Source organism: Mytilus californianus, unplaced genomic scaffold (assembly GCF_021869535.1).
Source record: "Mytilus californianus isolate M0D057914Y unplaced genomic scaffold, xbMytCali1.0.p SCAF_13, whole genome shotgun sequence".
Lineage (NCBI taxonomy): Eukaryota > Metazoa > Mollusca > Bivalvia > Mytilida > Mytilidae > Mytilus > Mytilus californianus.
Window position 1 is genome coordinate 32,635,567 of NW_026262615.1, and position 5,044 is coordinate 32,640,610.

Here is a 5,044-nt window from a genome sequence, read left to right on the forward strand (position 1 = left end):
ATATATTCAAATTGTCTTTGTAAAAAAGGGGGTTGTAAACTTTCCAATATACATCTAGTCATTAAAACGATGTATTATGAAATAAGTCTAAATCCGCCTTATGTGAATCTGACGGTCATTTTATATTTCTGATTATTCCAAATGTCCGAATAAGCACATTTGAGAGATTAAGGTAAAGTTTGAAAATTTCACTATGTTCATTAAGTACATACAGATATCTTATCAAGACTTTCCAATTTCTCCAGCTTTTCCCCATCTTCAAACTTTATACATGGAAGCCACCATACACACTGTACATGCACCCATTCTTTTCCGTCTCTAAAAACAAAAATACTTTTCAGACAGACGAAAATGCGATATTTTTCTGTTGAATTTGAAAAATAAATGTTTCAAATAACTTCCTTCTATATCCACAGAGACAAGTCTTTCAAATGTCTGTTACGGTATTTTTTTTTTACTCTTTACATGTATAAATTTAACTTATTAATTTTGTATAGATTTGTATGCGTATGAAAAATAAACGTGAACACCAACGATAAAAAAAAGAAATTGACAGTAATGTTACGTTATTTCTTGTTATTTGACAAACATCTGATAAACACAGGATGTTAAACATAACCTTGTTTGTTTCATATTTTGTAAGTTTTTACATTCGATCGTTACAAGTTCTTGTGCTAAACTGAATTTTATTTCAGATTAAACCAATATTTGTTTCATCAAAATTTTCGTCCTGCCTTTTTATTTCGAATTCCTTCTATGCCCCTATAAACTGTAATGGTTGCTATCATAGTAATTGGCATTTTGGGGAGGCTTAAACAACACACCTTGCTATTTGCATATCCAGTAAACAGTGAAATGTGAAATGCAAATAACATTTATAAGAAAAGTCTGTATAATTTACGACCATTGGATTGTTTAAAGAACAAAGATAAATGACACTTTCTGATATTTTTATTTTTCGTTTCATTTATTTTGTTATTTTCTTGAAGAGTAAATAAGGCCAAATTACCACTGTGAAAGTTATTTCAATAAATTAAATGTAAAAAATCTTAAAAATAAAAATGTAGGATGAACCAATAAAAAAACATACTTTTTTCTTTGAACGTTACGAACAGTCGTTCTATATAAAAACTTCACGTTACGAACGACATCTCACAGTTACGTACGGTTTATTGTTTTTTTTTTACTGTCGTATAAAACCATTATTTCGTTATTCTATCACCAGAACGGTCGATGTTCGTGTTGTCCTACAAATTATACAGACAATTAACAATTTTCTCTACAAACAATGCTTTTGATCAAAAGTATTTAGGAAATACAAAATCTAATCGGCACTGTCATCTGCCATATTGGGCCGTTCGTAACGGAAGTTACGAACAGCCGCTTTCCCCCATTGATAGCGATTTCCGCGCTTTGAGTACAATATTACCGTAAAATTTAGAATGTGTTTTTAATAAATTTTCTGCAGGTGTAGCCAAATTTACGATTCAAATCTTTGTATCAATGAACGAATTAAATAAATATATTAATTATTTTTTGGTAACGAAATCCATGACTTCATAATTTGTCGGTGATGTATTGATTACGTTTGTTTAAATCTAGAACATCACTACACACACGGGCATTACGAACGAGTTTTGATATATAAACACCGTATTATGGAGCGAAAGGAACAAATGTATATGAATACCTTGTTTTCACCATTGCCCCTTTATACTGGTTACACAAAACACACTTTGGTTGTACTCCTTCTAAACAAGGTTTACAAATCCAATCTTTTTCAGGTAGTACTGGTATGTTATAGCACTTCTATTTAAATGAAGTACAAAAAAGAACAATGACAAGTTTATATTTATAGAAATATATCAATGTGTACATTAATTCAAGAATTTGCGTAGTGTTTGAGTGAACAATAACTGCTGTTAAGTCATAAGTTAAACATTGTTATGATATCGATAAGTGACTCTTTTAATTACATACACATTTAATGGATAACGACGAAAAGGTAATTCGTATTCTAAGTATTATTATGTCTTGACAATTGTTTTGTTTTTACAAAACAAGATTTTATTCAAAAACCGCTTTTTATTTGTGACTTTTAAATTGTGATTGTGATTTTTCATGTTATGGTTATGTTTATACACACTTACAAGTGAGAGGTTTAGCTAGCTATAAAACCAGGTTTAATCCACCATTTTCGACTTAAGAAAATGCCTTTAACAAGTCAGGAATATGACAGTTGTTGTCTATTCGTTTGATGTGTTTGAGCTTTTGACTTTGATATTTGATTAGAGACTTTCCGTTTTGAATATTCCTCGCAGTTCAGTATTTTTGTGATTCTACTTTTTGAAACTTCATTTGCTACCTGAACCGTTCCATCAATATTTCTTTTTAGTGGTGGGAGCAAAATATTATCTCTATCTCCAATGGTGATGACGCGAATGTTTAGATAAAAAAAGTACCTGTCGACAACATTTAATTTTGTCATTGACTTTTCTTTATCAAAGGAGTTTAATCAAATATGAAAAAAAAATTGACAGTTTTAATTTGCATTGCACAAAATATTATATGTTTTACCTGATGAACTAGAACATTGCACTCATCACAGAACACCATCTCGTCGCCATCATAATTATCCTTCTATAATCATAAATCAAATCTGCATACTATATATCTACTCGTGATAATAACGATCACTGGTGTATATATAGTATGCATTTCTACGTAAACATAATTGAATAAAAACAAAAGTATTAAATATCAAGCCAATCACTAACAATGATCACGAAACCCTTAAACCTAACTATTGAAAATTTGCAAAGAGAAACGTGTTTACCATATACTGATTGAATAATTATCTCATCTATTTTATTAAAATCAGATTCAATAGTTGCGCATAATGTTGTCCCGGCAACATTATCTGTCAGATTTTGAGCTACGTGTATGGTTTTTTATCGTAAGAATCTTTATGTACACGTATTTGAATGTTTCAATATTGAATATTGAATAATAGTGATGCACTGTTCACATGGTTCATTGTTTTGATAAATGCTAAATGAATGGAAAGTTGAATTTGAAAAAAATGATATATTCCAAAATATTCACATTCAAACATCATGAACATTTTGGATGCCCAGTAAATATATATCAACATTTAAATAGAAATAAAGTAAAAGATAAGATGTTATGATTGGTATGAAATATCTATTATTTCTTTCATTTTGTAAAAGTTTCGGTTTAATATTTCGGTAATGAGAGAAATTTGATAATGTTTAATGCATGTCTATAGCAATCGTTTTAAAGCAAGAAAAGAATGCACTCCTAATGGATGCGTATTTTTGCCATCGATAATTATCGCAAAAAGTACTCTTAAGCTTCGCCTTATGTCGACACATTTTATAATATATTGTCGACATAATTATCTCGGCAACTCGACTTCACGACAGCAGAAATGAGTATGAGTTTCCATTCACATCCATTTTATATATATGCATTTATAAATCTACATTACTAATTTTACTTGCGACGTGTTATCTCCATTCTAATGAAACTAATAGAAAACAACGTCAAATCATACATTTAAAATTAGCCATACGTGGTCTGCGCCTGCGCGTAAGTTTAAATTACATCAATTGTGAATTGATGCCATGAAAATTGGTTATGTTATCCTATCAAAATGAACGTTACTAACGATGTAACATTATAATTCATATTATTATCTTCATAAAGTGAGAAGTATCATTATTAATCAACCCGTATTCATCCGTTTTCATAAATCAGCGTAAATCACATTGGTTTGAAACCCCAAATCATGGCTTTGGATATGGCGTAGTACGAATGGACGATGTAAGACGATAAGTCATAAAAAGGATTCACACGACCCTGAAAAGTTATAATGGTACAACACGCTAATGATAAGAAATTGTAAGATGATGTTTTATCTAAAATCTTGTTTTCTTAAACATGAATACTCACGTATCCACAAACATCGCAAGGAGGATCCTCAGATGACTCCTCTGTCTGTTCATGTTCACTTGCTGCAAAATCCATCAATAATAAATGTTATAGTTCAACTGTTTTATCCATCTTCTTAAGGTCCATCTCAATACCTAATTGATAGGGGTAACCGCTGGAATTTTGATACCCTACCCTTTTCATATAATTTAGATTTTTAAAATGTATACCTTTTCATATATTGCGTAGGTAAAAATGTTACCGTTTCCCATATTTTTTTCGGATTCATGTGGTGTGCAATGTTAGAGAATATCAAAGTGTCATAAAAGAGAAAATTTTGGTTGATAAAAACACAGCCGGGAACACCAAGAAAGCTGACAGACGAAGCAGTTATGGGAATTTTATTGACCATTTCATTATATTTCTGATAGTTTTCCCGACCTAATCACATATATTTGCAAGCTTGAAAAGGCGACATATTCCAGTGGCACAACCTATCACATTATCATTTGATAAAGGCGTACTGATGACAAGATACACAGTTTTCCCTGCCGTTTCAAAATCTCTCTGCTTGAATCCGTCCGCTTTCTTAATACTACCGGGAACTGTACAATGACGAAGTTCATGTGTGATTATGACTCGTGTATATAGCAAATCCCAAATACACCGTGTGGTGGTGCGACTGACAGGGGCGAAACATACTGATTAGGAAAGGAAACAGGTAACATGTGACATTTACTATTGGAATTGGTATCGAATTCGACCCTGAACTTGTTAATTATTGGTAATATCAATTATATATAAAACAAAATAGCCTGGAATGGTATAGTTTTTAATAAACATCATTGTCCTATATTAGTTACATACAAAGTTGAATTCTTTGAATCGTCGGTTTAACGTCATGTCGGCTAACAAATTGGACCTAGTTATTCTAGTAGTATAGATGATTGGGTTTGAGGGCAAGTTTATTGTTCTTGATTTGCCAATTATTGATGAAGGGACAGCAGAGGTCAACATGTGGTTTCATGTGATAGATCGCACATATTATTTTGATATCAAATTATCAGTTGTGATTCTTTCCCTTATATTC

At 31.2% G+C, this 5,044-nt stretch overlaps 1 long non-coding RNA gene across 1 annotated transcript; it reads right to left on the reverse strand.

Moving 5' to 3' along the window:
- Positions 1-218: 218 nt before the first annotated feature.
- On the reverse strand, positions 219-4,021 carry LOC127723804 (uncharacterized). The gene is made up of 4 exons (XR_007992261.1): positions 3,976-4,021; positions 2,578-2,640; positions 1,691-1,809; positions 219-318 (listed from the first exon to the last, which is right to left on the reverse strand). It is a non-coding gene; the product is annotated as an uncharacterized LOC127723804 (long non-coding RNA).
- Between the last annotated feature and the right edge of the window lie 1,023 nt (positions 4,022-5,044).